Raw genomic sequence first — 25077 nt, forward strand, 5'->3', positions numbered from 1 at the left:
TGTGAGAGGTGCAATTCAACAAGAAAATATAGCAAATTCTACAAACCTAATACAAAAACCCTTACTGATGCCTTAAAAGAGGCGGCCGGCAAGACGGATCAGTGGATAAAACCTAAGCCTAATGACCTGAGTTCAACCCTAGGACCCACATGTGGGGAGGAGGCGACCCCCAAGAGCTGTCTTGGCCTCTGTTTACATACACACAACATTACAATTAAAAATGTAAAAAAAAAAAAACAATTTAAAGAAACAAGCCCACAATTATTTTATCTGTACTTAGCTACCTTGTGGGTTTTTCCCCCCACTCTCTATTCCCCTGGTTTCACCCCTTATCACTGGATAGGAGAAAAAGGATACAGGAGATGGGGAGAGAGGGAAAAGGAGAGATTGATTCCTGAATCTAATTTCTTTCTTGTTTCTTCTTTGAGTGTGACTACTAACAAGCTGCAACCTGAATGACCAACACCCTCCAATGCTGCCTCTGGAGCCCTAGCATTTATATACCCTCTGAAAACTTCCCAGAATTCCATACATCACACAATCGCAGAAACAATCTGAGGCCAACTATCGGCTAGAGCACGAGGCAAACCATAGCCAGCTGCTGTGGATAGTCTAAAGCAGCCCCACATCCCTACACCTGGAATTAAAATGAAAGCAGATTCTTATAGTGCTGTGTTTTTTTTTTTTTTTTTTTAAGAAACCAAAATTTCAGAATTCTCACTATAAATCATTCTTGGAAATTTAGCATACACCCCTCAAAACTGTTAGAAGAGGCACATGTCAAATAATCAGAAAAGGATATGCAGACCTGAAGAAGGCAAGTCCACTCTTGACGAAATGGATACTGCACCCAGCAACTACAGAAGGCATGTGTTTTTTCAAATTCAAACACTTACTGTATGCTGCTATTTAAACCAAATCAAATATATTTTAAAGGAGCAAAATACTACTGAGCAGTGTCTCTGACCATCCTCTAATTACACTATCAACTTCAAACGTGCCTGTGTGGCTGTAAGTTAAGAAATATGCATCTCTAAAAAATGCACAGTGCAGAGAAATTACTGTAGTAGAAACTACAAAATATTTTCACCAATGATGAAAGTTAAACCTTGTCTGACAAAGCTAAAGTTGTTCCTAGAGGCAAGTCTGAGGCACCAACCTCATTGGCTTCTCATTCACAGAAATGCACAGCAGCTGGTATTCAATGCTATGGTAGAAATAAGCAGAATTAGTTACGTGTGGTGGTTTGATTTCAGCAGTTAGGGTCACCAGCTTGAGGCTACCCTGGTGGTGTGGGCTGCCCTGGTGCTGTTTGAATTATGTTAATTCTGTTTACTTAAGAGGGACTGCCCCATTACTCAGGTGATTTCATGTGAACCTTCTCCCCATTTAAACTGGTCCAATAAAGGCTAGAGCCTATGATTTTTCCAGTGGAAGGGAAAGGTGGGGCTGGAGGTGTTACAGATGGGAGGAAGGGAAAAGAGATGGAGGAAGAGAAGGAGGAAGGAAGACGGAGCAGAACCACGTGGCCTAGAGAAGCTGCAGATAACAAGGGATCTCAGCTGGGGAATAGAGTAGTGTAATACTAGATCTGCCCAATCTAGGTGTGCACATTATAAATATAATAACTGAGTTGTGTGGGGTTTTGCACCTGCTTATTGGGGTTGGGGATTTACTACAACAGCCAGTCTAATCTATAAAAGTAAGACTTGGCGGGATGGGTCGGGAGAGGGCATTAAAACAGAGTAGGAGAGAAGAATACAAGGAGGGCAGACATAGAGAACAGTAGAGCAATCACTACTCAAAAAGTGACAAAGAAAAATTACGAAACTTACAAAGTACAAGATTCTGGGATTTTGTTTTGGTTGTTTTTGTTTGTTTGTTTTTTGAAACATGGTTTCTCTATGTAGCTCTGGCTGTCCTGGAACTTACTCTATAAACCAAGCTGGCCTCCAACTTACAGAGATCTGCCTGCCTCTGCCTCCCAAGTGCTGGGATTAACAGCGTGCGCCAACCTGCCTGGCTCTGCTCCCTTCTTGACATAATCCACAGTCCCTCAGATGCTCCAGCACATGCAGAAAACAGCAGAGCTATGCTAGCCATAGGCTGCTGACACCCAAGTTTACACAGCATCACTGAATGTTAGAAGCTTATGTGATATGAGCACAAGCTTTAGAAAAGCTTTGGAGTAGTTAAAAAGTCCATGGATGTGTTTAAAAATTAAAAGAAAAAGAGGAAAAAGCAGCAGATGCTTCAGAGACCAAAAATAACCTGTTCTGGTGGATGGGTGCTTCACCATAAAAACATCCTATAAAGGGCAGGAGAGTTGGCTCAGCAGTTAAACCACTGGCTGCTCTTCCAGAGGACCCAGCACCCACATGGCTGCTCATTCAAGTTCCAGGGGACCTGATGCCCTCTTCTGGCCTCCATAGGCACCAGGCATGCATGTGGTACACACATGTATGTTCAGGCAAAATATTCATACACAGAAAACAAAAATTCTTTAGGAAAATAAAATAAAAGGGATGAATGAAAGAAAACAAGGGGGGAAGGAATGAAGGAGGAATGGGGAAGAAAGAAGATAGAGGGAGAGGGAGGGAGGGAAGGTGAGAGAAGGGGATGGGGAAGAGAAAATGGGGAGGAGTGGCTGGGAGTGACAAGGAAGGAGGGTAGAGAGGAGCTTTCGTAGGGGGAATCCATTTCACTGAGGGGACTTCAGCATGGAAATGAGATGAAACCAGTTACACAAAATTTTCAGCTCATTGTTTTAAAAAGATTTATGCTTACTTTTGATTATATGTCTGTGTGCATGCACAGAAAGGCGCCCTTGGAGGCCAGAGGAGGGTAAGATGCCTTCTGTGGGTACTAGGAAAAAGCCTCATCCTCTGCAGGTGCAGTGCATGCAGACTACATGAGCTGCTTCTCCTCTCCAGACTCTGATTAATTTTTTTAAAGGACACTTTATTTAATACTGAGAATTGAACCTAGGGACTCTTACATAATAGGCAAGCATTCTACCACTGAGATATACTCCCAACCCAAAGGAATATTTTCAGTATCAGTTAAACTTTGCAACTGGGTGTAGTAGCACATACCAATAATTGTAGCACTTGAGAGGCTGAGGCAGGAGGATCATAAGTTCCCGGCTAACCTGGGCTACATAGGGATACTTTGTCTCAAATATTAGCAACAATTTGGCTATTTTGTGTTGTGGATGCAAATAATCCTCAAATTGCAATAACTCAAGATGAGAGTCCTTTGTCATCTCATAGATCAGCTGGGAATTGCTGCTGCTCTCTGGCTCTTGGCTGGGCCAAGGGCAGCTATGGCTTTTGTCCCTGTGGCTTCTTTGTTCAGGACCTGAACTGAAAGAGCAACCTCTATCTGGGACTTGCTGTTCTCCAGTTCTGCTATCAAAAGACAAAGAAGTGGGAAGCAAGACACTATGATGCTTCACAATTGCTGCTCAACATGAAATACACGTTGATCCATTCACCTACAACTGCCTGAGCAAGTCAGTAGGACAAATCTCAGCCTGCTGAGGCCGAGGTATTTCTTCTTCCAGAAGCATCTCTGCTAATCACCCAATACTAGGCAAGCATACACAATCTCTTTGGAGGGAGGAGTGAATATTTGTGACTATCAATACAGAACCACTATCCAGCCAACTTTGGTGAATCAGCATAACCTTGATATGAAGTTGTTAAGATTGATTTACAAGGAAGGAACTCATGCTCTTGGCCCACTTTTCATATGGATGTAGATGCTCTCAAGTGGGATCAAGTTCATACCAGCAATTTGTAAGACACATGGGAAGCATTTTTGTTTGTTTTTGAGACAGGGTTTTTCTGTGTAGTCTTGGCTGTCCTGGAACTCACTTTGTAGACCAGACTGGCCTTGAAATCATTGAGATCCACCTGTCTCTACCTTCTGAGTGCTAGAACTAAAGAATTAAAAAAAAAAAAAAAAAAAAAAAAAAAACAAAGAAAGAAAGAAAAATAAAAGCAAAAAATAAAAGAAAAGAAACTATTAGGGGAGGGAGGATCTCTATGCATGTAGCCCTAGCTGGCCTGGAACTATGCAGACCAGATTGGCCTCAAACTCATAGAGATTTGCCTGCTTCTGCTTCCCAGTTGTGCTAGGATCAAAGGTGTGGACCACCATGCCTGGCCTAAGAAATATTAATTAATTTAGTTTGGGGGGTATATTTATGCCACAGCACACAAGTGGTGATCAGAGAACAACCTGCAGAAGTCAGTTTTCTCTCTCTACCATGTGCTTTCTGGGGACTGAACTAAGGCCATCTGGCCTAGTGGAAGTGCCTTTACCTGGAGAGCTGCCTGGCCGCCTGGGGGAGAGCTTTCAGATGCTCTAGAGCAGGGAAAGGCTCCTTGGATTTTCTAAATCTTCTGTCAGTGTTGGTTTTCACAGAATTTGTTCCCATTTGGGGTCACATTTATCGGCACAGAGTTAGTTATTAGACACCTTTGTGTTTTTAACATTATGCTTTGTGCACAAAGGTTTGCTTTTGTTGAGTGTCTACACTACTGGTCCCTTCAGGTCCTCAGGTCTGTGGCATCTGCAGTGACAGCCCCTTCACCTCACACACTGTGGCATCTCTCACCTTTTGTTTTGTTTTGTTTTGTTTTTCAAGACAGGGTTTCTCTGTATAGCCCTGGCTGTCCTGGAACTCACTCTGTAGACCAGGCTGGCCTTGAACTCAGAAATCCACCTGCCTCTGCCTCCCAAGTGCTGGGATTAAAGGCGTGCGCCACCACAGCCCGGCTCTTTTTTCTTCTTGTTTTAGTATTTATCTTGTTTTTATATGCATAGATGTACTGCTTGCATGTGTGTCCATGTATTGCATGTGTGTCTCAGGCCCACAAAGTCCAGAAGAAGGCACTGGATCTTCTGGAATTGGACTTACAGAGGGTTGTGAGCTACCATGGGGGATCTGGGAATCAAACTTGGGTCCTCTGGAAGAGCATCCATTGTTCTTAAACAGTGAACAATTTTCCTGTCTCTCCTTATTTCTTAAATTACATGTATTTATTTTGTATGCATGTGGGCATGTGTTCAGATGTGTTATGAGGGCAACCCTTCTCTTGGGTGCCAGGGATTGAACTCAGATCATCAGGATGGCCACAAGAGCCTTCACCTGCTGAGCCATCTGGCTGGCCCTCTCTCTTCCACTTTAACTTATTAATTCTTTTAAAAGCAGATGTATGGTAGCAATCCTTGGAAAGTATTGAGATTTGCTTTATGGTTCCATATATACTTGTCTCAGTTAAAGCTTTCTGTTACTGTGATAAACATCATTTCTAAAAGCAGCTTGAGGAGGAAAGGGGTTATTTGGCTTACACTTCCAGGTAACAGTCCGTTACTGAGGGACGCTAGACCAGGAACATGGAGGCAGGAGCTAATGCAGAGACCATGGAAGATCGATTATTGGCTTACTTACTGGCTTGTTCTTCCTAGCTTGTTCAGTCTGCTTTCTTATAGCACCAGGACCACCGACCCAGAGGTTTCTCCATGCACACACACTGAGCTGGACCCTACCATGTCAACTATCAATCAAGTAAATGTCCCACAGACTTACCCACAGGCCAATCTGCTTGGGGACATTTTCTCAACTGAGATTCCTTCTTCCAGAATGACTCTAGCTGGTATCAACTTGGCATAAAATTAGCCAGCACAATGGCCCATGTAGTAAATGTTATAATTGCACTTTTAAAACTGTAGTCCTTGGGGCTGGAGAGATGGTTCAACAGCTAAGAGCACTTGCTATTCTTGCAGAAGACTGTTCCATTCCCAGCACCCACATTAGTGGCTCTGTAACCCCCTGTAACTTCAGCTCCAGGGAACCTGACGCCCTCTTCTGGCTACTGTGGGCACTCACATGCACAGTTACAAGCACACAAACACAAAGTGCATATAAATAAAAGTTAATAAATAAATACTTTCGGCTTTCTTGTGTGTAGTATTCTAGTGGCATCTGACACTCAGGCTGGCTGGTGTTATTCAGGGCACATATGCCCCTACTAACTTTCTCTTTACCCATCTTGTCACTTACTTGTGGCCTGTAATCCTAGCTGCCAGGGAGGCTGAGGCAGGAGCATAAGTTCAAAGCCTGTCTAGGCGACAGAGTGAGTTCAAGGACAACCTTGGCAGTTAATGAGATTCTGTTTCAGAAGAAAAGTAAAAGAGAGTCCCGGTTATTACTGCGTGGCAGAGCACTTCTTGGGCATGAATGAGGCTGGGGCTCAATTGTGGAACCACAGAAAAGGACTGAAGTATCTGCTATATTTATGAACTTGTCTACCAGCTGTTGCTTTATCATCTTAAGGCTTTTTATAGTGCATCTAGTCATTACAGAACTTCTCCCCTGTATCCTGTGTCCAGACTCGACTCTGTCTGACAAGCCACTTCAATTCTCGCGATGACTAACTGCACATTTCCCCTTCCCACTCCTGTAGTTGTCCAGGCTTTTAACCAGATAATTTTCAGTTTTGTAACTGGAGTATTTGAGCCATTTATATATTTAAGTGGCTCTTGTAACTTTTTTTTTTCTTTTTGGTTTCTCCAAGACAAGGTCTCACTAAATAGCCTTAGCTGCCCTGGAACTATGTAGATCAGTCTGGCCTCAACTGGCTGTTTCTGCCTCCTGAGTGATGGGATTAAAGGCATGCACCACTAAGCCTGCCTCTCTATTTTTTTCAAGGTTATTCCATGTTGTAGCGAGTGTCAGTACTTAATTCCTTAAAATGTTATCGTCATTCTGGGTGCGTGCATGCATGTATGATGTGCAGGGGTGGTACATGTGGCACAGTATATGTCTGGGGACCTGAAGACAGCTGCAGAGCTGATTCTTTCCCTCTGGGCTGACACTCAGGTCCCAGGCTTACACAGCATCTCACCTGCTGAGCCATTTTGCCAGCCCTACTCTTCCTTTTATGAACAAGTATTACTCTGTTTCGTGGATGTGACAGTTTTGCTCACGTTTCTTTGTAGACAGTTGCTTTCACTTCTACTGGGCATATACAGGAGTAGAACTTCTGTGCAACCAGCTGAGGATTGACCCAGACTTTTTTTTTTTTTTGCAAAACACTCCCATAACTCTCTGCCCCACCTGTAGTGTGTATGAAGATTCTAATTTCTCCAGGGTCTAACTTGTGTTTGTTATTAACTGACCTTCTGGCTATCCTAGGGACAGTAAAGTTGTATCTAATTTGAAGTCTGACGTATGATCCTCTGAGAACTAAAAACTTTTGAGCTCATTAAAGATACTAGTCAGCTGTACGTCTTCCTCAGAGGACTCTACTCAAGTCCTGTTTTAATTAGTATGGGCTTCCACAAGCAAATGTCACCGCAGAATCCCTCAGCAGACCTTTATTTTCTCGTAACTCTAGAGGCTGAAAATCCAAGTTCACAGTGTCAACCTGGACAGGGGCTGCTGAGGGCACTCCTGCTTACAGGTATTTGCTGCTCACTGCAGACGGCCCTTTCTCAGAGCGTTGCTCAGCTGTTCTGTTTTACTGTTAATCCACACTCTGAGTCTCCAGCGTCTCCTCTTCCAAGGATGTCGACCCTATCAGATTAAGGTCTATCCTTACAACTTCAGTTAGTCTTAATTACTTTAGCAAAAACCAGTCTCCAAAACCAGTACACATGTATGGTTAGGGTTTCAACAAGTGAGTCTGACAAAGGTGGGCTTGGTGGGTTACAGCTCAGCCCATACAAATTCCTTTGCTCAGTTTAAATCATTAGAGAAGTCAGAGCAGGAACCCAAGAGCAGGAGGCTGGAACAGGAATCACAGAGGAAGGCAGCTTACTGGCTTGTTCATTCTCAGCTTTCTCAGCCCAGGTCCAATGGCCTAGGAATGGTGCCACCCATAAGGGGTTAGTTAGGTCCCACATCAATCATCAATCAAGACAGTTTCTCACAAATGTAGCCATAGGCCAATCTGATATAGGGAATCTCTCTTGAAAATAAAAACCAGCTAACACAGTAACCATATTGAGTTGTAGACTTCTTCACATGGGGCCTTTCTTATTCTCAAGGAACTATTGTCTGCTTCTTTGTCTGCCTCTCTCCCCAGCATGACACAATTCTCAGAGACAGTACAGCTCTCACTTGCCCTTGTGCCATTCACAGACGTCTCACCCACAGCCCATCCCCCATGTACATTTTCCAACCTCATATACTCAGAGCACTTTCCATTGCCCTGACCACACCAGCATCAACAAGGAGACAGTGCAGGAGGCCCTTCACCCCAAGACCTTCACAATGACCCACGCCAGCCAAGTCTAGCCAACGTAATAACACACATCTGTATTCCTAGCACTGGAGAGGCTGACACTGGAGGATCATGAATTCAAGGACAATGTGGGCTGTGTATTGAGTTCCAAACCAGCACAACAATAGCAATACCTAAACAAAACCAAACTCCCACACTACAACTTCTCATCTTGTCTCTCCTGTTCCTTCCCAAGATGCCACAATAAACAGTCAGGCCTGGTTTCCTTTCATGCACCAGGCCCCCTGGAAAGCCCTGGTGCTTCACCACATGGCTCCTTGTGGATAGCATGTCCCTTTTACCCATCCAAGCATCATTGAGGGCCAGTACTGCTCATCTTCTGAGGTCAGGCACATTCACAGTCACCCATGAGTATCTCTGTATCTTGTGACTTAATGCTCTAATTCTTAGCAATTTAAATATCTCCAGATATAGGACTTATAGTTTTCCTCACATTTGAACACATTTCAGCTCTTATTTCTTTTACCCCTTCTCTTCCTTCTGGAATACAAGAGCATGTTCCCTTAATATTGTCCCAACTTCACTCTCCCCCCCCCCCCATTTTGTTATTTTTTGTTTAATTTCATTTTGATCCTTATCACCCAATTTGGGTACTTTCTACTGCAGTCTTAAGGAGATGTATCATTTCTTCTTTTAGCTCTAGAAAGTTCCATTTGGATTATGGGGTATTCAGGGGATATCATCTCTGCATGCAAGACAAGCAGTCTTTGATTCTTTGGTTGGCTTTGTAAATTTCTCCCTCAGAATAGCTTGTCAGCCTAATTGCACAAAAAGCCATATGGCAAGAAGGGGACTTGCCACAGAAGACATCTGTCCAAGGAACTGCAGTAATACAGTGAGAAAGGAGCCACCAGCAGCTGGAAAGCCGGCTGCAATGCAGATCCGATCTGGGTGAAAGGGGAAAGACTCCAATAGCATCCTGTGTTCTCCCGTGGAGGAGAACCTTCTGGTCCCTGAGGAGCCAGTCAGAGATGAATGCAGGAAGTGTGGCCTCAATGAAAATGCTGTACTGACCTGCAGGATGCAGCAGTGAGGCTACCAGGAAACAACTTCCCAAATCTAAGAGGTGCATTTTGGAGGCCCCCAAATATCCACCAAAATACATCTACTCCAAATTTGAAGAGGGGCATTTCCATGGTTCCCATTGCCCATTCTTCCTGGGGAGAACTCAGGAAAGAGACAGCTGATCTCAGCAGCAGCTCACACCCCAGCTGTCTCATGGCCCACTAAACTAACTCAACTGTGTCTTTACAAGCTCTCAGGGCAAATAGGGTGCAGAAACCTTCATTTTGAAGTCGTCTGACCCTCTTGGCAAGCGTATCTTCTCAGTTGGAGCCTGCCTCGTGTGTTTATTCACAGTTAATGGAAGTGTGAGGTAACAGCAGGAGACATTAACATGGTACTTTTTGTTCAGCACATACAAGACTAAGTCTCTTCATGTCACAGGAATGAAGTGGAAATGTCAGGGTGCTTAGAAGAGTCAGCTGTGTTGGATGTTGTTTTGCTGGGGCAAACGTATGAAGGAGTGTTTTCCTGACTCATGAAGGAATGTTTCACTGAAGCAGACACAGGTGAAAGGATCTTCTGCTAAATCAAGCATGTGAAAAGACATGTGATGAAGGATTATTTGCTAAGGACACACATGTATTGGTGCGCCTTATACTGCATGGTTGAGCCACATTTCTTGGGACTCCAGAGAGAGAAATGTACCCAAATCTTCTTGGTGGGCCACAGCTTTTTTTTTTTTTTTTTAAATTCCACTTCCAAGGACTTGGGCTGATGGGCAGAGTGATGTCAGCTGAGACAGATGCACATGCTGAGACAAGACCTGTGGAGGACTCATGACGTTTGGAGGGAGTATAAATAGTACTTGATTGCCAGTGACAGAGGCTGAGCTAGGCTTGCTTATAGAGCTGGCTGTGGACCGCTGTGCTCTCCAGTCTTTGCTGATCTTTGCTTTGCCGAGAGAGGCACAGCCTCCTCTTCTCCTGGCGTTCCTTTTGGTCCCTCCTGCTGCTGGCTCGTGGCAAGGCTGAGGTCTGGCTGTCTCTGCTCGGTAGTGCCGCCGGCGCTGATTCCTGTTTACCTTCCCGACTCTCCTGAATTGTATCTGTGTATCTGTGAAGTGCCTGTGAGTGGACTGAGCTGCTCCTGCTAACCCGTGAACTGAACTGCCAGTTTCCAGAAAAACCAGACAGGAGCTGCTCCAAAGAACCTTTCTCAACAGGTTCGTTTCCCCTGTATCCTCTCTCTCCCACTACCTCTGGTGGGTGGTAGGTTAAAAGGAAATACAGTGTTTAAGAACCATTGAAAATATTAAAAGGTACACAGTAGTCCTGCCCCATCCTGTTGACCATAGCAGCCTGCTCTTATTCTTTCAGAATGGTGACTTTATTCCTGTCTGTTAGTCTCTGGACACAAGAAATGCCTTGGCAGTTGTAACTTTTAACTGGGACTCTTGCTATGACTTGACAAGAGCGTGCCTTTAAAAAAAAAAAGATGAGGAATTCCATGTCTCCAAAGCTCAAGATTATAGGACTGGGAACACAACACATTCTAAGTGGGGTGTGAGCTCCTATGTTAGGAGCGATAGCTATTGGAACTACTTCTGGGCCCATGCCTTGACTCCCAGACTCAAGTATCTTGCATGTTGGGATAGGTACTCTGACTTGGTCTACAGCCCACAGAATAGCTCATCATTCTTTGCATTTCCTCTGATTTATAAAGGCTGGCCCAGCGTCCTACAAGGCTGGATGCCTTAGGATGGGACTCTGTGTGACAGTACTAGTTGATCCCATGTTCAAGAGCCACTCCCCATCTCCTTCACTGTGAAGAGGTCCAGTGTTTCGCGTGTGTGATTCCACATCTAAGAATTATAGCCCCCAGGCAAGAATTCACATGCAGTAGACACAGCTACACACAGGCTCTATGCTATCACCATGAGTATGAAATTTGAGTTCTCCCAGGACAGAGGAGGCTGACATGCAGGACTTGGTCTTCTCTGGGAAAGCATCAGTCTCTGTTGCCATGGTTTTCAAAGCTTATGCTACTGTTCTCAGGGTTTCCTTAGTGGACATGGTGAGAGGATGCTGTCTTCTGCAGCCTATGTGGAGCACAGTTCTCTGTTTGGGCATTTATTCTAGCATGTTTGCGCGTACTCTTCACACCATCCTCTGCCGTTATAAATGCAGTACAGGCCTTCCCCTTTCCCTGAGTGTTGAGATCTTTTTCCAAGATTCTTAGAACCATCTCAGTGGCAAATCTGCCTTATCATCTACATCCTGAGAAAATGTGTTAAAAATCAGCCAGTTGTCTTTATCTAGGGGTAGATTCTCATCTTTGACTAAACACCCTAAAAAACGTAATTCCAAGGGTTCTTTCTTCGATGGCTCCTGCTACATGTAAGCTACATCTCTGAATTCTTTTGTCTCTTCTTTCCTCATCAAGCCTGGGATGTTTTCAGTGGACACACACTTGGATTCATCCTAAGTTCTTGGCATCGCATAGCAGTAAGTCAGGGCAACTTCTGAAACAAAGAAAACTGGGCCCGCTGGGCGGTGGTGGAGCACGCCTTTAATCCCAGCACTTGGGTGAGTTTGAGGCCAGCCTGGTCTACAGAGTGAGTTCCAGGACAGCCAGGGCTACACAGAGAAACCCTGTCTCGAAAAACCAAAAAAGAAAAGAAAAAGAAAGAAAGAAAGAAAGAAAGAAAGAAAGAAAGAAAGAAAGAAAGAAAACTGGGCCCTTCAAAAGCCCACAGGAAGCAAGAGCTGCTGCACCAGCATCCTTGCACACATCCACCCAGATGTTTCCATTCTGTGTTTCTGAGTTCTGGCCTTTCCCTCCTCTGGTGTGCTGGGCATTCAGAGCCTCCGAAGTTCTGCAACTCTGACAATTACATCTCCCCCAACCCCTGCTGCACAGCTGAGTCTGTTGTTCTGCTGAGATTCCATAAGACCCTGAGGCCACTGGCTTTGACATCCAACTTCTACTCCTTTGAGTCTGGAGCTGGAAAGATGACTTGACACTTAAGGAGGCTTACTACTGTTTACAGGGACCCTGAGTTCAGTTCCCAGCACCTATGTTGGACAGCTTGAAACCACCTGTAACTCCAGATGGAGGCGGTCTGATATCCTCTTCTGGCCTCCAATGACACCTGCAGACCCACACAAATAAATCTTCAAAACAGCTTTCAGTCTCTTGTCCCTTGGCAAGGGTTAGCACAACTCAGTGGGCGTCAGCTCTGTCTCCGCGGGTCTTCTCTCTTTCCCCTCTCAGTCTTTCACAGGCCTCTTGATCACACCCAACACAGAATTCCTCTCTAACGCATCACCCTTCAGTCGTCATCTATGAGATACCTAGTTGTTAAGCTCCAGTTTGTGCCAGGATCTATTTATGGCTCATGTGACAATCAGAATGATATCCACTCTGCACATCCCAAGGTGTGTTAGCCAGTCTTAGATCCCAGCCTAACATTTATTTTTCTTGGCACCATTTTATTGGCCTCCATAGTCTGATTAACAGATCAAAAGTGAGAACCTATGATTCGGGAGATTTGCCAAGGAAATCTGTAGGAAAGCAAGGGAAGCTGTAAGGAAAACTGGGAAAGGAGTTGGGGTGCCAGGTAGAGGCAACACATTATAAAACACACCTGACTCTGTAAGGTAAAGAAAATTTGAAGGGCAAAAACCTGGACTGTGTGGCAGTTTGAAGGAAGGCTGGCAATGCTGATAAGAACCATTCCAGCCAAGCTTTTGCAGTTCTCCCAAGAACAAGCCTGCCTTGGTATCCCTGCAGAGCTCTCCCTTTGGGAATGCTATCTCAAGTCACCGTTGTGGTTCAGCAGCTACCTTTAGGCAGAAGCCCTCTGTGACTGTAGGGCTCACCCCTAGTCTTGAGGCTGACTCTCTTCCACTCAGTGCCTGAGATACTCAGTTCAGATGTCTTGTTCCTCAGTTACCAAGCAAGGGTGTCATGTAGTTGTTCCCTCATGGCAGAAACAAAGCTGCCTATTGTTCTCTCAGGAAAATGTGTGTTTTCTTAATTTAGGAATACTTTTGTTTTCATCATTCAGGGTTTTGGAAGGTCACTGTTTTTGACTGGCTTCTTAAAGTACAGAGTTAGGTCCCCAAATGCTGTGGATTCTGTAAGTCTCCCCGAAGGCCTGTGTGCTTAAAGGCTTGGTCATGCTTGTTGTGCTGGAGGTGTGTGGTTGTGGATTCCCACTAGGTAGAACCTGATGGGAGGAAATTAACTCTTGAGGATGCCTTTGAAAAGGATCCTAGGATCCTGAGCCTTCTCCCACCCAGTTTCCTGCTTGCCGAGAGCTAAGCTTAAGCATGGCAGGCAAATGTTCCGAGAAATCCCGAAGTGCATCTGTTCATCCTATCTTTGCTGATGGAGTTACAAGTACTTCCTAATTTCTATTCTTTGCACATGTGAATTATTTATTAGTACACTGGTTAAATCATTTTTTCTAGCTAGTTATTATTTTCTATCTTAACCCTAGTGTGGCCAGACTTTGGTGACGTTTGTTTTATTGTCATAAAGCCCTTTTTGATAAACTCGCCGTATAGAGTTAAAAGTGATGATGCTCTAACCTTGGTTAGACAGTGCTCTGCTGCCGATAGGCGCTCAGTCATCGGCTGCTGTTTGGGCCTTGCATGTCATTACTGAGTCACACTTACTTGCTTTATGAGCTACTGGGAGAAGTGTGTTTACTGAAGACTGGTCTGTCTCCTTCCAGTTCTATTTCTGCATTTCGTGTTCTGAAACCAGGCTATTCAGCAAACACTAATTTAGGATTTAAGTTGATGTATTCTTTTGACAGACGCCCTCTTCATGGTGATAAAACATCTCCATGTCTCCTCACTATTGCCATAAGATCTACTATCAGCTTTCTTTTGGTTCATGTTGGATATTAGATTTCCTCCATTTAAAAATTTTCAGCGTTCCAGTGCTTTATATGGAAAGCTTGTTTGGAAATAGCATAGGGGTCAACAGTTCTTCTCTATACTGATAATCTGCTATCCTAGTATTTACTTGTAGTATCTATAATTACTAATCTAGTTGTGCTTATTTCTGTTATCTTTGATTTGTCTACATTTAGTATAAATAAAACTTGTTTGCTGTGGAAGCTCAGAGCGTATTATCTGTGTTTACCTATGTATTTCCTCCTGGTTTTCCTGTGGTAAAGCATGTAATTCTGTTCTTGTATTGCCATATTCTTGAGTGCTAGAGACTGGATGCAGGGGGCATGCATGCCAGGCACACACTCTACCGACTCTACTCCCCAGCTCTCCACACAGCTAAACGCTCAGAACCTTCCTATTCACATGTAATATTTACCCACAATTCCCCCCTTTGTTCTCGATTCTTCCCTGAATTATCCATTCCCATTTGGATCTATTTTTCTTTGATCTAAAGAATCCCTTAAAGGGACTGGCAATAGGCTCAGCAGGCAGCATAAGTTTGATCCACCAACTCCACTGAGGAGAAGGAGAAAACCAACTTCTGCAGTCGTCCCTCTGACAAAGGAGCATTGTGGAACACACACACACACACACACACACACACACACACACACACACAAAACTAGGGCCTTGAGAAATGGCCAGTAATTAAGAACATTTGCTGCTCTTACCGAGGACTGGAGTTCAGTTCTCAGAGCCCACACTGGGAAACCTAACTCCAGCTCCAGTGGACCGTCTTCTGGCCTCCATGGGCCCCCCTAGCATGTGGCATATATTCACACAGACATACATATACATAATTTAAAATTTTGTTTGTTTGTTTTGTGTTTTGAGACAGGGTTTCTCTGTGCAGCCCAAGCTGTCTTGGAACTTGTTCTGTAGACCAGGCTGGCCTCAAACTCAGAGCTCAGCCTGTCTATGCTTCCTGGGTGCTGGGATCAAAGGTGTGTGCCACTACAGCCTGGCTTAATTTTTTTTTTTTTTAATTTTAAGTAAAGTAACAAACATTAACAAAATAAAAAAAATTAAAAGAATTCCTTGAAGCTTTTGTCTTAAGGAGACTGCTGATAACCTACTCTCTGTTTTTGTTGTCTTCCCCTCGTTTGGCAGCTGGGAGCTCTCTCCTCCCCACACAGTCTCCTCCCCATGCCTGTCTCTGCTTTCTAACTTTGCGGCTTGTGCTTGTCAGAAATCACAGGCTGCTGTCGGTTTGTTCTCTTGCTTTTTAGATTCTCTCTCAGGCTTCACGCTTGCCCCGCAGTCTTGCTACAGTGCTCACATGCTACATTTCTGTTTCTCTTCCCACTTGGGGTCTGGGTGTCTGTCATGACTGCCCATCCATTTGTCAGTCTGGGTGAATCCTTGTGCAGTCCTGCTTACACTGACACTAGGGAACAGGATTGAAAGGGAAGCTGAGGGCGATGCTACCTATTACTCTAAGACGCCTATGCCATCAGTCTCTCTCAAGAGCTGAAAAGTTCAGTTGTGTGATGCTTTAAGATTAGTATATATTCCTGAGGATTGGGGAATATGAATCATCATACAAATTCTGTAATAATCCCCTCAAATTACTGTTCACTGTCAGCTCTTTGTTTGGGGTCTGGTCTGAGGCAGTCTCAATATTCCATGTTGATCTTAAACCTTGAATTTCAGATGATGCTGTGTCTACCCCCCCCCCCCCCAAGTACTGGGGGTATGGCACCAGCCACCATGCTCAGCTTACTTTTAAAGAACTTTTTGAATTTTGTCCAGATGGTTGTTAATTCTGTTTAAACCACTGAGTTCTAACCTGGAGCATCAGTCTCCTGTTCTGTGTTGAGATTCTCTTTTCATTAATGTCCTTTTTTATATTTCTTATTTTCATTATTATTTATTTCTTGACACATTTAGAAGATATATTTAAATTTCATATGTATGGGTTATTTTTTTATTTCTGGATAAACTATTTTTCTACGTGTCTATTACAACAATGTTAAACACTGTATTACTCAAATCCATAGCCATGTTTTGTTTGGTATACATGGGCTTTTTGTTGTTTCATTTTGATTTGTTTGCTTTGGCAGAGGCAGAGGGGCAAAGGGACAGAGGGACAGGGGGCAGAGGGACAAAAGGATGGGATAGAGAGATCAGGGAAAGAGGAACAGAGGACAAATGATGGGAACAGAGAGGCAGAAGGACAGGGGACAGAGAGGACAGAGGGACAGAGGTAGACCTCTGAGTTTGAGAGGTCTCAAACTTTCAGCTTGGGCTACATAATAAGTTCCTGTTTAGCCAGAGCTATTTAGAGACCCCCTCCAAAAACCCTAATACCCAACAATCAAACAAACAAACAAACAAAAAAGAATCTCTTATTGCAACAATAAACTTCTCAAGTTCTCCCTGGACTCACTAAATTTGTCTTTTACACATTTTGAAAGTGTGCTATTAGATACAAGACCTTTTTGGGGGTGTTGAACATACAGCTAGGGCCTGATACATGTTGCCAATGTACTCTGCCACTGACCTGCATCTTCAGATTTTTGGTACAAAACTTTTTAGCATTTAAATGAATCATATAGGGCCCCTCTAATGTATACTGTTTGATTCAATGCATGTGTGTGTAAGTGTCTGTGGTAATGTGTGCGTGAGCACGTTTCTGTGGTAACGTGTGGGGTCAGAGGACAGATGGCAGGGGTCTGCTCTCTTTCCACTGTTCGTTCCTAGTCAGCTAGTCAGGCTTGGTAGCAAGTACCCTTACCTGCTTTCTGGCCTCAATTTTTTTTCCTGATATTAACATAGCTACAAAAAACTGACTTTCCTCAGTATTTGCCCTGTATCTTTTTAAACAAATGTTTTATTTTGTGGCAGCAGTTATCAATTCCTTACATTTTATATTTACAACCTTAGTTAGTTGTAACATTTTTATCCCATTTATCTATCTTTTTATTATTTTGTGATTGTGTGTATATGTGTATGCATGTGTACATCTATGTGTCCCATATGTATGTGAAGGTCAGTAGACAACTTGTGGGAGTCCGTTCTTTCCTCCCACCAGATAATCTCCAGGAATCAAACTCAGGTTATAACTGCTTTTATCTGCTTAAACAACTTGTCAGTTCTAGGTAATTTTTTAAAATGACTGACATATTGAATTTATTTCTGTCACTGTTTTGTGGTCCACTCATTTTCTATGTCCTTTCTTTAGGAACTGTTGATGGTGAGTATGGTTGTCAATCTGACTTGATGGAGAAGACTGGTGTGCAGGATGGTGCTATGAGAAGAATGACCATGAACTCAAGTGCTATCCAATAGGCAGCGAACACACAAAGCAAAAAGGAGACAGAAGTGGGAAGCTGGCAACTGCGTGCCTGATTCTTCCTGAGTGGAGGTGGATATTGCTGTTTCTTTCTCCTGTGAACGTTAGATGTTTAATCTCTAAGTACAGATTTGCACCAGTGGCTCCTCAGGGACTTTCAGGCATTTGGCCTCAGACTATGGCACATCATGTCTCTTGTCTTCTTAGATTGAGAGCCACCAGTTTTCCATGGCTCTCCAGTGTGCAGATGGCCTCCGTGCAGCCTCTGACTATGTGAGTGAACCTCCTAAGCCTACTCTTGGATCATCCTATCATCTTATTTGTTCTGCTTGTCCAGTAACCTCTGACAAATACCATAACAGCATAATAATGTAGATGCTTATCTTGCATAAACAACATTTAACAGAAGGCAAATTAAGGCTGGTTTGGTTGAGAACAAATTAAGAGGTAACTCATGTCACAAAATAGGATGTGAAACAGTTAAAAAATTAAAAATGAGAATCTGGAGGAAAGAGAGATGACTAGGAGGGTTATACATTCTTAAATGTGAAAAACTTAATATCATTTTTGAGAACCAGAATATTACAGCAAGAATAAATTAGGTAGGGCTGCTTTTTAAATGGCTCTCAGACACTCAGGACACTGGAAAGTATCAAGTTGATGCCACAATTCAGGCCAGGGAGAAGCATGGGACTGAGACAAGAGGCATCTTCAAAGGGCAGGGCCACTGAGGACCAAGAGCTAGTCAAGCAGCTTGGAAATGAACAAACAAACAAAATGATCACCTCTCACAACCATTCCCCTGACTGGAGGAGTAGCAAATGATTACCTCTCTGCTGACCAGGGGGAGCGCTCACAGAGGGTATAGACGCCTCACAGGTGCATGCATTTTTTTTTTTACAAATCACCAGCCAAAAATAATCAGTCTCAAGAAAGATTACCTAAGTCTCCACCCAGGTCCTGTCACACAACAGAATACCACCCGCAGGTCCATAGCAGCGATCCCCCTTGGGCTGCTCCCCGTCCATTCCCAGGAATCATTCTCGTTTTCCTTAATAAATCTATGTTCACTCTGTTCATTTCTTATTTGTTTTCCTTATTATTCTTGGGTACAACACAAAATACCCACAAGACAGTAATGGGGGACAGTTTTAGTGACCGTTGATTCTCTAGCATCCAAGCTCCCTGGGTTAAGCTAAGAGCTGAGACAGGTCCCTTTACTACATGCAAGGAATCCACATCAGTTCCACTTTTAAAAACAGGAAGAGCTAGAGGGAAAACATGGTTTAGGATAAACCAGTCCTGTTTAGACCTGTATATCTTATGACCTGGGACGTGGTGACCAAGCTAAGCTCCTCGCATGGAAACAGGAAGAACAAAGAACTAAAGCTGTGTGTTCCAGAGAATGCTGACAGGGAAGCAGGTGGGAAGATAAATTATCAGAAGAGCAGAGGAGCATTTGGAGGTGAGAAGAGAAAGAGGACATGTGACAAAAAAAGATGAGAGAGGTTCCAGAATGGGATGGTGATTCATGGTGTCAAACGTGACACAGGTCAGGGGGACAAAGACTGGAAGAAAGCCACAGAGCTGAATAATTTAGGAGATAGGTGGAGCCCAGCCAAAGCAGGCTCTCATGACTGCTGGGGGGGGGGGGGAGGCTGGTTAGTTAACAGCCAAATTTCATTTTATTCTTCAAGGCAGTAAGGCATGCCCTCTCCTCTCCACTACATCCTCTGTTTCCTTTTGAAAGGAACTGAGCCACCAATTGTTACCCTTTCTGTTTGTGACAACAGAGGGCAAAAGACCATAGCCAGGACTTCTGCCTCATCCTATGAATATCTACACCACAGATTTCAAAATCCAGGCACCTGATTACTGATTCAGCAGCAATGCATGGCACACTTGTAGTATAATGTGACTCAAGTGGCAGCAATCCTGTCAGCAGAGGCTACCTGCTGAGAAGCTATGTGACCCATCCCTGGCTCATACTTCTTCCAAGGCCACAATGGTAGCCTGGTGATTTTGCATTTGAAAGTCTCCTTTAAAAAGAACTCTCATTTTAAAAGTGTCAACCTCTGTAAATGCCTAAAATAAGTGGTAATCCACTCACCACAGACATGTTTTTAGACCTTAAGAACTCCATGAGCAGGGTGGTGGTGCACACCTTTTGTCCCAGTACTCTGGAGGCACAAGCAGGTGGACTCTGTGAGCCCTAGGGCATCTTAACCTATAAAGTGAGGTCCAGGCCAGCTAGGATGAGACCCTATAAAACAAGCAGAGAGACAAGAAAATAACAATGAACTCCATGAATGTGCAAAAATTCTGAAGAAAAAACCCAAAACATTGTAAAGGGGGCGGGGAGGGGAAGAAAAAGAAACCAAAGCTGTGGCCTGCTGCCTTGCTGTTAAACAACTGCAGCAGTACTATGGCCCTGTGAGGGAGGTGCACAGAGGCCTCTGCCTGTGAGGGAGGTTCAGAGAGTTCACTGTGTCTCCACACTGACTTTTTCCCCAAGAACAGTAGGAGACATACATGCTTATCTTTAGGATTATTTTATTATTTATGAATATGTGTGCTTTACCTCTCTGCCACCTGCATGCCTGGTGCTAGCAAAGGACAAGAGAAAGTGTTGGAGCCCCTGAAATTGGGAGTTACAGATGGTTATGAGCCATCATGTGTGTTCTGGGAATGGAACACCAATCTTCTGGAAGAGCCGTCAGTGCTCTTAATCTCTAAGCTATCTCTCCAGCCATGTCTTTTTAAATTCTAAATTCATATGGGCATGGTAGCTCTGACCTATGCTCTCAAATACATGGGAAGGTGAGGTAGGAGGATTGTGAGTTAGAGGCCAGCCTGGGCTACAGACAAGATTGAAGTCAGCTTGGGTTACATTACACAAGACTCTGAAAACAAAATTAACCAAAGAAATACACAAACACCCTTGAATACAGAGTCTCTTCGTATTTCTAGTGAAACATTGTGTGCACACAGAACAGACGCTAGGTTGTTATCACCTGTCCCAGCTTCATGTCTAAAGCAAACGCAAATCCTCAACACGCCACAGAGCAGAGGGCGCATCCGTGCTGAATTTGTTCCCAAAATAAAGAAGTCACGACAACGTATGCTGACAATGTACACATCAGAGCAAAACCAAAGAGCACAGCTCACCTTCCTAAAAAGAATTTTACAGGCTTACAAATAACTAACCTTGATCAGGGCAGAGCTACTATGTCTTGTGTCTGTTAAGCCTCATCTCAGGAACCCTCACAATATCTCCAAAAACTAGAGCTCAGTGGTTAAGAGTACTTGCTGCTCTTACAGAGGACCCAGCCTTTGTTTCTAGCACTCACGTGGCAGCTCACAACTGTCTGAAACTCCAGTTCCAGGGAATCAGATGCCTTCTCTGGCTTGTGCATAAGCCAGCACATACATGCAGGCAAAACACTCATATACACTAAAACAACTAAATGTCTCTCAGAAAAAAAAACTATTATTTTTCATGTTAATTTACGTGTGTGTATGTGTGTGTGTGTGTGTGTGTGTGTGTGTGTGTGTGTGTGTGTAAGCTACTGTCCCATTTTCCAACAGGAAAACCCAAGGCAACATAACAATACAGACATACACATACACACATGTAGCAGGATACTTATTCTGCTACTTTGTATTCACAGTGGAGCTCAGTGATTAGGCAGTAGAAGAGGAGGTGAAGCTGGGAGAGAAAGAGAGGAAGGGGAGGAGAGAAATAGAGGAAAGGGAGGAAAAGGAGGAGGCTATCAGCCATGGAGAACCACAGATAGGTCGAAAGCTGTCCTGGGTAACAACTTCTATCAAATAGATAGATAGTAACAGCTCTAATTGTTTGGGCATCTTGTTGACTGAGCATTTCTAAATATATAAATCCTTTAGATAATCATTAAGCTTTAAGAGTCTCATTTCTACTGGGTACTTCGAGGATGGCAGATATTATCTGGGGTTCAGCCGAGCTTTGTGGCTACAGCATGGTGGATTGGCAGAGCCATCCCCCAGGCTGGCGTCTCATGGGTGCCAGGGCCTGCGCATCTAGCTAGCCTAAGCCCCAGTCAGAGCTAAGGAGCAGCGGGAACATGGTGGCTGCCCAGGAACAAGCCAGACCGGGTGCAGTTTTCTAAATATCTCCTCCTATACACAGTTCCCCAGTTAAGAATTGGTAAAGAGGATCGGAGAGTTGACTCAGCAGTTTGGTTGCTCCTCCTCAGAACCTGGGGCTCAATTCACAGCATCATCTGTAATTCCAGTTCTAGCAGATCAGATGCCCTCTTCTAGTTTTTGTGGGCACCAGGCGCACATGTAGTACAAAGACATACATGAGGCCAAACAATCATACACATAAAATTTAAAGAAATGGTAAAGGTGAAGCTACAGAGATGGCTCAGTGGTTAAGAACACTGGCCAATCTTCCAGAGGTCCTGAGTTCAATTCCCAGCAACCACATGTTGGGCACATAACCATCTATACTAAGATATGGTACCCTCTTCTGGCATGCAGGCAGAACACTCTGTCTGTCTGTCTGTCTAAAGGGGAAAAACAATGGTAAAGGTGCTGATGACTGAGTATTGCCTTTTCACTCAGTCATTCTGATGCTCATCTGGACTCTGATGGTTACACTCTTTATGGCTTTTAATAAAAGAGGAGTTTGTGTTTAATACAATTTTCAATGAAAGGATCTGCAGAATTGTATAGGTATAATAGTTTCAGTGAATGTTCTGATCCTGCTGGATGAATTTGGAGAAGAGAGAAAGATGAAAGGAAATGGCCTTCCAAACTGAAAAACAACCCAAGGGCTATTAATGGCAAAATGATTCCATAATAGACCTTGTTTGTCACAAGGCATTTCAGCATGATAACAACCCATTTCAATATAATAATTAGTAACCACAAAAAATTACCCAAGTATAAATGCCCTGTGGACCACGTCAAAGATGTTTCAGGGTTTGGTTTGAAAAATCCCAAGATTAAGAATCATTCCCCTGAGGAAACCAATCCCAAAGCCTAGCTTTTTATCACATCCTCATTTAGGGGATTTTGAGCAAAAAGCACTGATGGATTCAGTACCCATCTTCAGAACCTAGTTCAGTCCAACAGGGGACCCAACTGCTTGCCCTCCCTCCTACCAGGAGGCCTGAAAAGTCTAGACCTTGGGCTCCCTCTGGAGGAGACTGTCTTCTGTGAGGAAGTCATATGTAGCCCATGTGACAGCTTCTAAGGACCTACTATAATCTATATTCTGGGATGCAGAAAATGAAATTAATACTATCACACTGCATCTAGGCTCAGTAGCATGTGCTTGTAGTTCAAGCTACACAAGAAAGGGAATCAGAAGAGGTGCATGAGTTCAGGAGTTCAACCTGTGATACAGTGAGACCCTGTGTCAAACAAAAGTCAAAACAACAGAAAGACATGTTGACATGCCCCTTTTGCTTTCTCGAGGGCTTAGCATGTGTAGTGATTACATTTCATTCACCATGAATCAAATTTTCTTGAGGCCAATGTATTCTGAGCACTGCTCTAGGCATGGGGAATACAACAGCGGATAATGCAGTAGACCCTGCTTGTCTGAAGGTAGATTTTAGTAGGCAAGATAAACAATGTAAAGGAGCTTATCAGACTGGCGAGTGCTATATGGAAATTATACAGGATATGGGAGTGGGGGTAGAGTTGGAAGCAGCAGGGTTCTATAGAAGCACAGATGGACAGCAGGCTTTCCTGGACAAGTGGACAGTGAGGAGACCCTGAAGTCACACCACGGGTGTGTGTGTGTGGAATTTCTAAGCAGAGAGACTCAGGAACAAGGGCACTGGACTACTGACCTTCTAGGTCAGGGTGGAATGACTGGAAAGCAGCAGATGAGACCAAAAGAGGGAGAGGCAGACTTATGTGGAGGCAGCCACCTAACCTGTGTGCTGACAAAGCAGCACAGCTGAGGACTTTTAGGAGCATTCTGGTCATGCACTGGAAAGAAACTGAAGACTGAAAAAGAGTAAAAGCATGAAGGCCTGCCTGTTAGGGGCTTTCTAGCAAGCCTCGGCTAGGGATGTCATAACAGCAATGGAGAGTGAAGTGGTTACACCCTGAACTGCTTCAGAACAGACCTGACAGGATGGAGGTAAGAAGACAGGAGTAGAAATGAACTCCACAGAATTTCTCCTGAGCAACAGATGGAATGGAATTGATGTCACCTGAGACTGTGAAATGACTGAGGGAGAGAAGACATGGTCAGAAACCCTCGCCATCAATGCATTGAATTTGACATGCCTCTTACATGTTTCAGTGGCATTGTTAGCCACTTAAAAATCTGAATGTGGAGCTTTTTGGGACATCTAGGCTAGAGAAAAATAAATTTGTTCTTTTTGTAATCTAAGACATTATAAAGATGAATGATATGCTAGCTTGCCAGGCTGTCCAAATAAGAAATCAAAACTACAAACATAATCTATAACAACTATTTCTTACCAATTCTTTTTGTTTTTGTTTGTTTGTTTGTTTGTTTGTTTGGTTTTTTGGTTTTTTTGTTTTTTGAGACATGGTTTCTCTGTGTAGTCCTGGCTGTCCTGGAACTCACTCTGTAGACCAGGCTGGCCTCGAATTCAGAAATCCACCTGCCTCTGCCTCCCAAGTGCTGGGATTAAAGGCGTGTGCCACCACTGCCTGGCTTTACCAATTCTAAAATAAAAACTAATCTATTGGATAAACCTGACTTTAGTTTGAAAAGCTTGTTAACTATTTTTCTCATCAGTGTGGCCCAACTGCTACCCATCACAGATGCACACTGCTGGTTACATTATCTGACCTCAGGATTACTTTTTCAGAAAAGAAAGAATTGATGTAGACTATGGTCACAGTTTATCAGCTTTCCTACCTCTTCAGGAAAAGGAAGTTGTTAGGAGATTGGTAACATAGAGAATAGTTTCTTTCAGAGCCTTGTCTTCTGTTAAAAGGCCGCTTTCTTGAAGTCACGTAGCCCAGCATTAATGCCTGTGGGTTTTTATGTGAAGTCTTTTAAAAAAAAAAAAAAAAAAAAAAAAAACTAATTTTGTTTAAATTTTTTTTTCTTAAAGATTTATTTATTTATTTTATGTATGCGAGTACATTGTTGCTCTCTTCAGACACACTAGAAGAGGGGATCAGATCAGATCACAAATGGTTGTGAGCCACCATGTGGTTGCTGGGAATTGAACTCAGGACCTCTGGAAGAGCAGTCAGTGCTCTAAACTGCTGAGCCATCTCTCGAACCCTTGTTTAAAAATGTTAAAGAATGCCTTTTCATTTATAATCATCTTGAACTGCAGTTCACCTAAGATTTCTCAATTATTTCCCTATACAGGTTTATGAACAGTTTTAGTAAGGAGGCCCCTGTAGGGGTCTTTAATTTGCACTTCAGACAGCATGGTTCTGAATTTGGGAAGCTTTCCTTCTTTTGATGTTCCTATACACTAGTGTAATGTGTTCCTATGTC

General features: G+C 43.6%; 1 protein-coding gene across 7 annotated transcripts in view; it reads right to left on the reverse strand.

The window, feature by feature from the left end:
* Cdkl3 (cyclin dependent kinase like 3) overlaps positions 1–25077 on the reverse strand; it is an 84955-nt gene that overhangs the window by 23884 nt on the left and 35994 nt on the right. The window lies entirely within an intron of this gene.

The sequence above is a fragment of the Arvicanthis niloticus genome, chromosome 6 (genome assembly GCF_011762505.2).
Source record: "Arvicanthis niloticus isolate mArvNil1 chromosome 6, mArvNil1.pat.X, whole genome shotgun sequence".
Classification (NCBI taxonomy): Eukaryota; Metazoa; Chordata; class Mammalia; order Rodentia; family Muridae; genus Arvicanthis; species Arvicanthis niloticus.